At 38.0% G+C, this 12,156-nt stretch overlaps 2 pseudogenes; both read right to left on the bottom strand.

Moving 5' to 3' along the window:
• Positions 1-1,743: 1,743 nt before the first annotated feature.
• On the bottom strand, positions 1,744-8,900 carry LOC137282541 (arylsulfatase I-like; annotated as a pseudogene).
• Positions 6,099-7,434, bottom strand: LOC137282078 (uncharacterized; annotated as a pseudogene).
• Positions 8,901-12,156: the final 3,256 nt, after the last annotated feature.

The following is a 12,156-nucleotide window of genomic DNA, read 5'->3' on the forward strand; positions in this document are numbered from 1 at the left end:
TATGTATGAACTATTTCATGCATTTTGTATCAATACGTGACCCGTAGATTGTATTTATGAGTATTTATTTCAACAGATGTCTGTTATTTCATGTTACGAATGGGGTTAGATTGGAATGTCGGCGTACGTTGGAATGCACGATGAAGAGAGTAACCTCCTTTGAACCACCGATAATACGGTTTGACCTGTTACGAATATCATGGAATCAGCAATGTAATTGTTGTCATTAGTTTCATGCATTTCAGTTCCGACGAGTTGCTCTTTATCAGCAATGCAGCCTGCATGAAGTATTGGGATTTACACACCCCTCCAACAATTCAGTTTTTGAATCAGTTCAAAAATAATATTCGTTATGAAACGCAGCATACTTCAACAAAGCTTTATCACACAATTCACTTTCATCACGAAAAACCTGGAATAAAATCATACCTCACTTTGAAAAGTGGAGGAATCTATGTACATAGTGGATTTTTGTTGGTGGTTGTTATAATTTCTAAGGGATGGTGGGGCAGCTTTGTGTCTAAATCGCTCATTCGTCATGCCGAAGACCCGGGTTCGATTCCCCACACTATGTGTGAAGACCATATCTGGTGTTCTCTGAGGTGATATTGCTGCAGTGTTGTTAAAAGTGGCGTTAAACTAAACACCTTCACATCTTTCTATTAATCCGATAACTGAATATTACTACAACACTGATGAAGGCCCAACATCAGTGAATTTTACAAATTCCAGAATATTGCTCAAAGTGGCGTAAAACCATGCACACTCACTCACTATGTTTTTAAAACATAACAATAACCATGAGTCTCAGCTTTAATATTTCAGTGAAATATTTATCGGAGAGTGTTTTATCGTCTCAGCGTTTTGTGGTGACTAATTAGCCTGGCCATGTTAAATTTAAGCTTTAACTGTCTTTTACATGTGTTAGATGTTCTAGGATCAGTGTTGTCACTGTTAGTATCATTTCTGAAAGTTTCTCTAATTAATCGTAGTTGTCAATATTACAACTTCATTCGAGTGAAACTCCAATGTGTGGTGTTTTAACTCCAGCATATATCACCTGAGTTATATTTCTAAATTAAATACTAAGTTAAACGGATTGGTATTGCGGTTCAGATTCACAAACTCAAAATCGGGAACATTTCCATCACAAGAGAGTTCATCCTTTGAAGGATCTTTTTACAGAAAGTTGTCATTAATCATAAAGTGGTTTATAGAATAAACATAGCGTATTATCATACTGTTTAAAAATGTATATTATTATGTGTAAGTCAGTTTCATTTTCTTAAAACGAATAAATAAAATTGTTAGTGGCTTTATCTTCTAAACGAGTTAAGAAGCGAAAAATCAGTTTTACGTGAATTCCAATTCATTCAAAGCGTTCCTCAACATACTACTAACACACCGAATAACAATCTACATCTGTGATAGATTACAGTTGTTTTCTGTCTTTTGTTGACAAATGTTACATTCTAAGTGTATACATTACATTAATTTGATAGTTTCAGTTATTACTATTCTGTTTATAAACTACACATATTAGGAGTGCACCATGATCAATATTGTGGCATAAGAACATCTGACTAACACCAAACACGCTAACTCAGGCTATGCTTGTAGACAACATTTTATTATGAAGTATGATCAGTGTGGATTTGTGACATATCATCACTTATTATGTGCAAACAAATTACACAATTTAGCAATACAGCATGATCATTATTTTGGCATAAATCTGTCAATCTAGCACCACCCAGGGCTCCATACATCTCCGAAATTGCTAGGGTCAGAAGCTGGATCTCCATCGGGATAATTGGCTGGCACCATGGTCTTCTTGTACTCCTCAAACCTGGCGCGCAACTTCGCCACCATATCCGGCATCGTCTGTGCGATGCTGTTGTGCTCAGTGGGATCTTCTGGATGTTTGGTACAGTAGTTGCTTAGGTTTGTTTGTTTGTTATTCAACATCCAGCAATGTGTCAGATATATGGCGGCAGTCTAAAACAATTGAGTCTGGGCCCGACCATCCAGTGGTCAACAGCATGAGCATCGATCTATGCTTGAGATACTATGGTATGTGTTAGACCAAGTCAGTGAGGCTGATCACCTGGGCCACTTGCACAAAACGATCTTAGCGCTACGACTATCTTAAGCCTATATTGGAGAATGGGAGTTACAATCATTGTGGCGCCAAGATCGCACTGTGCAAGTGGGCTCACATCCCATTAGTCGCCTCTTACGACAAGCATGGGTTGCTGAAGACCAAATCTAACCCAGGTCTTCACATGTTTGAGAAGTTCATGACATGACGCATTCAACTCACAACGCAGCATTCAGTTTTGAAAATGGAAGTGATCAACGGTCTGGGTGGGATGAGGAAGAACCATTGGTCTTAAAAATCACAAATTGATTCTAATAGCCTCAGGTGTTCAGTGTATACTAGTGCTGGCTAAATGATCGATAATCGGAAATATCGTCTGGAGGAATGAATATTGATGATAAGGGATGTTATGTTGCACATTCTCTTTTGTGACAAAAAAGGTAATATTTTGTTCATAAATCATGCAAAAATGTCACCACTTACCAATGATGTGACACTTATGATATATCTTAATTTCCGATAATAATCGATAACCAGTTGACATTTATTTAATGATTATCGATCTCTATAATCTATATTGATAACCAGTCCCAGTGTATGCCATGATGGTTCGATCATTAGCAGGGGTCCAATCCAAGCACAGAGTCAGGTAATGTCAGCAGCAGTGGATGTACGAGTTGTTGAGTAATGTTGGTTTCGAGACCATGAAAACCTGCGGCAAGTAACTGCATACCTCGAATGTTGAAGAGTTGAACTGGGTCATCTCCTGTGAAGTAAACCGTTTCTTCATAGATGTCATCTTCGGTTCTGTTCATGGGTTTGTGCCAGCCATCAGGATCTCCAGGGTACCCCAGGATCAGCTTGTAGTCTCCTACCCTGATACATTACAGGTAAACACCTCAACATTAAATAAGTATCTCTTTGCTTCAACCCTTTACTAGATCCAGTGGCCAGTGATGAATCAGAAAGGCATTATTGATGTAACGATGCAGTGATGTAAATCATACACACAGTTCTGACAGCTTGCACAATGTACCTGTAATCCAATAAGCCATTTTCCAGTTTTGTCGTTTAGAGTTATCTGCCCTTTGTGACACGTGACCGCGGGCATGACAACGCGTAAATCATACAGACATATCTGACAGCTTGTGCAATGTACCTGTAATCCAATAAGCCATTTTCCAGTTTTGCCGTTTAGAGTTATCTGCCCTTTGTGACACGTGACCGCGGGCATGACAACACGTAAATCATACAGATATATCTGACAGCTTGTACAATGTACCTGTAATCCAATAAGCCATTTTCCAGTTTTGCCGTTTAGAGTTATCTGCCCTTTGTGACACGTGACCGCGGGCATGACGACACGTAAACAACAGCTGTCAGGTTGACGTTCCGTTTGTTTTGTCGGCAGACTATATTGTTTACCTTTGGTCTGCGATCATTATTTGAAGAAAATATCAAGTCTCTACTCGTCAAAGACTGTACCACAGTTGAAAAATTTAATGTATTTGAAAGATCGTGGTGTGACATTTACAGGCTACATTCGTCGCGAATTGGATCACTTTGTGCGAGTGTGTTGCCAACTTGCATTTGCCCGTCTTGCATGATTTTTCCGATGTAAGCTGCACACCCCAAAAACTATCACACCTGAACATTAATTCTGATCCCTTCCTTACACACGGCTACTCTTACAATTTGTCACAATCCCCGTAAATTGGAATATATGACATATTTAATTACTTGGTGTCGTTCAGGCCCGAGTACGACAGAAGGAAGCTCCGTGCTTACAAATCTTTTCAAGACTATCGCTTGTATGCCGATGGGCACGTCAACAGTGTAGAGTATGTTGAGGCTACTGACACCGTTGGAATATTTAAAGCATCTGTGAAGCCAACACAAACGGACAAGACCTACTTACAGTCAGAGTTCTACAACCTATGGAGGGTAAGTGATCAAACAGTGGGAAGGTCTAAATCTCACAATGATCCTTAAATGTAAATGGATTGCCTGTTTTTGACTACACAGCATAAAACTTAAACAAGATTAAATACCATCAAAGCCGAATTTCCCAACTGTCTTCAGTTTGCAAAGAAACAACCAGTCCCAAACTCTTGGAAACAATGTGTATTTAAATTCATGTTTCAGTGGATCATAGCCAATATTTTTAAGTTCCTAATATTTATGGAGACGTAGTCAGAATATTGTGAAAGTAGTTATTGATGTTGCTCATGAAGATTACACATACAATATTTGTTGAAGTATACCTTATCCTGAAAAAAAACCTTTATGAAGATTCTTTTCACATATTTCAGTTCTGATGGAGCCTGCAGACATATAGCAGCAACACTTTTTGATATTGAACCTTTTGAGAAAAAGAGCGTCATGGATGGCCTTCCCTTTTTACCGAAGGACCAAAACCTCATGAAGAACCTGTGCCACTGGGTCACTGGGTCAAGAAAATCAGGTACAAAAAGAAAAACAAGAGGATATATGGGGATTTTCAATACATTACTCTGTAAGTGGCAAAAATCTATAACATAATCTGGTTTTAAATAAATGACAAACAACAGGAAATAAATGGAAATATTTTTAATTTTGCTATATATATAACCAATCTGTACTGTGTTGCAGTTATGGACAAACACTTGCTGACACAAGTAGTGACCATGGCCAGGATAATTTTGATCCTCGACCAATAAGTGACAGATCAAATCTATCACTTGAACAGGTGGCCAATTTTGCAGCCTCACTGCACCAGGTTAGAATGACTGAAATATTTCTGTTTCAGTTTGCAACATGTGACATGTAGCTTAAGCATGAAAATGTTAAGTATTCATATAAAAGGTTATGGAAAAGGCGAAATCAGTGAATATCTATCTGTAAAACAGTGCACTTAATGCTTATAACACTTCCAATGTGGAATCATGACAGAAAAGGACAGTTTTCAGTGTTCAGCACGAGATGTAAACCAGGTGAACTGTATCATATATGTATTATGTAACTTATCCAAAACTTTCACATTTGCAGGTCAATCCTAATGCTTGTGCCTTAGAGAGCCTCCTTGATCCCACTGACACACAGATTCAAGCAATGAAAATCAACGAGGAATGTGTTGCTATGTCCATACTCAAGAAGCTAGTGCTGGAGGCCCTTGAATTGCCTCTTAGTTCTGACATTTCTGAGGACATTATTGATAGACTGAAGTATTGTCCTGATGACATTATTTACAGTGAACATGAAACAACAGGGCAGAGTGAGAATCCTACATGGTCAGTTATGAGAAAAGGCATGGTGACTACTTCAAATTTTAAACGTCTTTGCACCAGGGCAGATGCTTTTGAAAAGAACAAAAACATTGATTGCGCAAAGTTAGTGAAATGTTTGCTCCATGACAGTCTTAGCACTGACATTAGCAATGTACCATCTGCTATTGTGTGGGGTAGGAAAAGGGAAAGCAAGGCCAAAGAAATGTACAAACAGATTGAAAGAAGGAGACACAAACAAATATCTGTGAAAATAAAAGGTTTATTGATTGATAAGGAAAATCCTTTCCTTGGTACTTCAGTGGATGGTACAGTTGAATGTCAATGCAAAGAAAATCATCAAAACAAACTGTTAGAAATTAAATGTCCATGGGCTTTGCGAGACTGTGATCCTAAAAGTGCTGCACGAACATAGGGGGTGTTACCTGAAAGATGGTAATTGGCACCTTAAAGATGACAGTGATTATTTTTATCAAATTCAAGGCCAATTAGGCATATATGGATTTCAGTCCTGTGATTTGGTCATTTACAAAAGGAAAGGTATACATGTCATTACTGTACCTTTTCTTTGAGTCTATGATCGGAAAAATCAAATCTATTTATGTAAAACAATTGCTTCCTTCATTGTTGCAGACTTTAAACAAATAAAATAGATGAAGACTTTTGTCAGCTCTGACTGAAAATTCCTGTTTACTGTATGAGGTACATGTATTTCTTTTGAATGAACCCAAAGACTATTTAGCAAGAACATTGTCCAAGTTACATAGTGAAGCTGCCACATTCACACACTGACAAAGAGAACCTTTAATTTTCAAAGAAATAACACCCTGTAATAGTTTATATTCTTTCAGTCTACCAATAGCTCTCTCAACATGTATTCTAGCATTTGCTATTCTCCTAGTTTTGGTAACTGCTACTGAACTGAGTTGTCTTCCATGAGAAAAGGGTGGTATGTTGAGAGTTGCCTTTTTAAAGGCTAACAGATCTCTTATTAAAAAGCCTCTATTAGCCATGATTTCATCATGTTCAGATAATAAATCTAAGAAACTAGATTGCTGAACTATCTTCCTATCTGAAATGCTGCTTGACCATAATTTTGAAACAAAAGTAAATGAACCTTTAGGAGAGCAAACAACCAAACACTTTAAGGTATTTCTATGTTTATAAGATGACCATGTTACTCTCTCTGGCTGAAATGAATGCTTGGTTTTTGAAGCAGAAATTCTGTACAATAACTGCTTTTGGTATTTGGAAAATATTTAAAACATTTAGGAAGATTATGTTTCACCTGTCTTGTGGAAGGCCATTTGATAAGAAAACATAATTCTTTGCATATCAGATTGATCCATGTGTTGAAAATTCTACTTATGTGAGAATTTGAAACACCAAATAAATCTGACAACTGTTCCACATCATTAGCTCGCCGTAGACGCATCAGCGTGATGGTGAATTCGTCATACAGAGAGAGCAGTCTTGAGGCACCTCTGCTGGATTTTTGCTGCAATAAAAAGTAGGAAATTGTTAGCATTTACTGTGCTGTACCACTTACATTCTGAACTGATGTTCTCAGAAACTATTTTGGAAATAATGCACTAGTTGCCAGCTAACATTCAGACATGTATTAATCAGGAACCTTCTTTATTATCAATAATATGTCTTTATGTTCTGAACATAATACACTGAATATTTATGAAAGAGTAACCAGTAACTTGGGGTTCTGCAGCATATCATCTGTGTATGTGCTGATGTCACCAAAACACAGGTTTGTTTGTGTAGAGGCATCAGCAGTAGATTTGACAGTGCAGTAGGCATGATCACCAAGAGCTGTCATTGGACCAACAATGTCCATGCCCGTCTGAATTTCACCTGTTAAATAATTGAACATAATTACACCGACAGAATATTGACATAGAGCATATGCAAGTATGTAAAATTGATTCAATCCAAAACAAGACAATGCATTAATTGTAAGGCAACATGCTAAAGTGAATTTTTTTAAACATACATACATTTGGTAGGTAAGACATCATCCTCTACTCTTCTCTTTTTGCATGGAGTGTCTGAAGCCACTGGGTCAGCCTGTCTTTGACGAGTTGGTGGTCTGGGCTTCGAGGGCGTGGAGGTTACCAGGACTGGGTCGGGGAAATCCACAGTTGGTCCACGGCCGCCTGACAGGATATTTATAAACCAGTTGCAGTGAACACAAGCACTGAAACATCAGTTTAAAACTATGCATAGGTGCATTATTTTACAACATACAGTTATAGATCGGTGACTCAGGTTGTTGTTTTTTGGGGGTTGTGCGAGAAATTAATCATTTGCATTGACGATACATGCACAATTTTCACTTTCACCTGACGCAAACAAACACAGTAGAGTAGCATATTCACAAAAAAACTCATCTAGGAAGTGTTTGGAACAAACGTAGGTGTGCCTCGTGATGCTTTTCACCTCAAATCCCTCTCGACCACAGGCCCTCGTCCACCTCAAACATTTCTCCGGTTGACTCTTTGGCTTCGGAAAAGGGATAAAAAATACGTTTTCCATATCATGGCGATCCTTGTACCTGTTATCAGACTTGCACAAGCCATACTAACAGTAGTGGTAAGGCATATTCAACTTCTCTCGGTGTACACGTCAGACAGTGGTCGGTGCACCGTCAAACACGTTACAAAATTTGACAGCCGTTTGTTTTGACAATTTGCTCGCGGTCACGTGGTTTTGCAAGGGACATCACTCTAAACGACCGTTTGTCGCGAAACTGGAAAATGGCTTATTGGAACCAGTGTTTTAATTACTTTGATTTACCAGCTGGCCATCAGGACCTGCTGCTACCTGCAGGCTTTAAAATCTACAGGCCCTAAATGAAATCTGCAGGCCCATTTTGTTTAAGTCAAATCAGTAAAAACAAAATGGACTACAATGTACATAGGGTCACGGTGTTTCTACAAAATCTAGCAAAGTCTATGGCACACAGAAGAGTTTTTATTTGTTAAACTGGTGTTGGCATTCCTACGGCAAAACGCTGAAATACCATGAAGTGAAACTGTATGTTGTCGTAACAAAATGGATGGTGGATACCAGAGAAAAAAGAGGAAACATGCCAGTTGAATAATGATTGACGGATAATTTACAGAAGTCCATAAGGGCCTGCCCATATTTGAAACTGCCGGCCCAATTCAATAACAATAACAACAGGCGCTGGTTATTTCTAAGGTTGTGTGGAATCCCAAACACCCGTAAATACCTTATTGCAGCGTGCCCTTCCTCTGGAAAGTCAAAGTAGTCAATGTTGTAGATGAACTCCGTCCTAGATGAGGGGAGGCCATTGCATCAATAGTAGATTCTGTGCCTATGTATGTTACATTTGTGAAAAGAGTTTATTGAACAAAAGACATTGAATCTGGATGTTAGTAAACGCAGTTGCAAAAGAATCGCTTGTTTAAAGAGTTATTTGATAATAAAAATCTCTTTTTACCTGGAGTTCCTCCAGCAGCAGACACCAAAGTGGGCTTCCAGTCTATGGCGTGAATCATCCTAGATTCAGACGGGATTATAACAGAGAAAATCTTCATGTCAACAGTCTAACCACAAATTCGTTGACACGTTTTTACAACATACCATTATTTTGTACGTCTATACTCTATACGATATGGATGATGTAATGATAAATCTTAACTCACTTATTCTGACCACAAAATATCCCTTATATATAGTTTACAAATACAACTCCTCTGTGGGGTATAATAGAAATTTTGCTTTCTGAGTAAACGTCCATGTTATCAAATTAGTTCAGTGAGATTTCAGGTGTGTCATCCACGTTATGCCATATGTCGTTGCTTTCAAAATACGGAAATATATAAATGAAATAATAATTTAACCGTCTTACCATCTCTTGTTCTTTATAGTGCCCTGAAGAAAGAATGTGAAGTTTCTTTTTTAACTGGATCCTTGGATGTCAATATCAACGGCACATCAGTCTCAACTCCCTAGGGAGTATATAACTAAGGTAACGGAGGGACAAAGAAACGACTCCGTAGAGGAATTAATAATTATCAGCTGAGCTTTGTGCAGTGTCAACTTGCATAATACTTACAGCAGAATATTGTCCTGTATAGTTTCTTGCAGGAAGCGTATTGTCCCTGAAGTCCAAGTAACGCCCTGATGAAAAATGAACCATTTCAAGTAATCAACGTCTGTGTAAACTACTAAAACACCATGGTTCAACGTGAATCTTTGAAATACACGTAAGCAGTGGAAGATTGCAAGACCAATACTATCAAGCGGGATCATACGCACCAGAAGTGTGAGTGAAGTAGTCTTCACCGGCGTTATAATAACCAAGGAAAGTATCAAAGCCTCGGTACGTCGGGGTGCATTCCCACTTGCAATACCCAAGATGCCACCTGGAATGAGTATCTGCAAATTCACCCCTATTCAAGCTAATATTACGAGGTTTCACAATCTTACTTTCACGTTATTTCATTTACTTTTATTTGTTTAAAGTGGAATTTCATGGGTTCGTTTCCACTGCAAACAGACTACACATTGATATAGAATGACAACAATTCATAAGAAAGATGAAATCAGATTTAAATATTGCATCCACTGCAATCTTTGTTTTATATATGAATTCGGTTTCTTTGTTGCGTAGTTTATACCTACTTTCAGATTATGTGGGTGGCATAGCAGAGTTTCTTAGTTCCTGGAGGAGGAATGTATAGTTGAGGGGCACACACACTTTCTGGTCACGGTTTAGCGCGATATGTTGAATAATAATGTGTCATTATTAGAACTTTCCTTATGTTCACAGCTGATATAAACTGAAAATTATCCAAATCCGGGAACACGATGTTTCTGAGAATTCCCATACTCCGACATCTGATGGATGACCAAAATATTTGTTACTGAGTACACGTGAAAGAACAGTGATGAGGTAACAGCAAGGGGAAGCTAGTTCGACAAGCCGACTAGTAATTAATTCGAACATATATAGTGAGAGCAACTTTCAATATTTGACACAAAATTGCGTAAAAAGTTAGACTACACAAATGTCACACAAATGCGTCCCATCGAAAAATCAGTGAACGATTAACACACTCAAATAGCCGGATAATACACGTGATAACTTGCATACTTTCGTGAATTTCTAGTATGAATCATAATCTAAAGTGTACGTAGCTTGTTCAGTCTGTATATGCACGTTCTATAATCTAAAGTGTAAGTAGCTTGTTCAGTCTGTATATGCACGTTCTATAATCTAAAGTGTAAGTAGCGTGTTCAGTCTGTATATGCACGTTCTATAATCTAAAGTGTAAGTAGCTTGTTCAGTCTGTATATGCACGTTCTATAATCTAAAGTGTACGTAGCTTGTTCAGTCTGTATATGCACGTTCTATAATCTAAAGTGTAAGTAGCTTGTTCAGTCTGTATATGCACGTTCTATAATCTAAAGTGTAAGTAGCGTGTTCAGTCTGTATATGCACGTTCTATAATCTAAAGTGTAAGTAGCTTGTTCAGTCTGTATATGCACGTTCTATAATCTAAAGTGTAAGTAGCTTGTTCAGTCTGTATATGCACGTTCTGTAATCTAAAGTGTAAGTAGCTTGTTCAGTGTGTATATGCAGGTTCTGTAATCTAAAGTGTAAGTACCTTGTTCAGTCTGTATATGCAGGTTCTGTAATCTAAAGTGTAAGTAGCTTGTTCAGTGTGTATATGCACGTTCTATAATCTAAAGTGTAAGTAGCTTGTTCAGTCTGTATATGCACGTTCTATTCCTTTTGAACTTTACAATATAATTACCTGCATACCTGCATGGAACGGATACATCCCACTCATACAGGCGGTTCGGGATCTGAAACGGTCAGTTGAATAACATTACTTGGCTTGGCTTTGTTTTGCAAAAAAGGAATATACATTTTCATGTTTTGAGCCGGCAATTTAAAACTGCAGTATACGTTAAAATACTGTAGTAGAATGTCGGAAAGTTTAGCCTGACTTCATTACTTCTTTGAGTGGCATTATTTAGAATTTGGGGAGTTCTATAAGGACAAGCTGTATGAATTAACTACTTCTTTATTCAGATGATGCGACGTTTCTATACAGGTATAAATTCTTGTATGGTTGTCAAGCTGGTATGCGTAAGGCAATCAATGAATCAGTCACAGAACAGTCTGGCTAGCACCATTGTCACCGACGGGGTAGGTGGGTGATAATTTAATGATTAATAAGGCAGACATGTTTATACAGGTAATTAAGAGATCATGAGATAAAGAATTTTGTTACGTCTCTCGTTTCGTATATTAAGAGAGTGAAAATGACATTGCACAGAGGCTGGACGTATGCATTATTGAAGATGATCCCCTCTGTGGCCAGTTTGTCGATGTTTGAGGTTATCATGTCAGGATTCCGGAAACCAACATTATTCCACCCTGGGCAAACACAGAGATTTTCCTGAATACAGTATGTTGACAGAGACGTTGTGCAATTATAGTATTCTTTTAAAATATATGAGGTCTGTTATTTAAGTAGGGAGTTCACATTAAAATACTTAGTAATCGAATTCAAATGTAACACCTAAATCATCTGCCACGATGAAAACGATGTTAGTACGCAGTGCCGATGGCAGTGATACGAAAAACAGGGAAATTGCAAGGAGCTGTAGAGCCCCCATCGCGGTTGCTTAGTCAGCCTAAATGGGACTGTATTATCTTATCTCCCTACACGTAAATTTTACAGGGTTATAGATAGGACTGATAAAGCTTATCTATATCTCAGAACTGACCTACATTCT

This window comes from Haliotis asinina, chromosome 4, assembly GCF_037392515.1.
Source record: "Haliotis asinina isolate JCU_RB_2024 chromosome 4, JCU_Hal_asi_v2, whole genome shotgun sequence".
NCBI lineage: Eukaryota > Metazoa > Mollusca > Gastropoda > Lepetellida > Haliotidae > Haliotis > Haliotis asinina.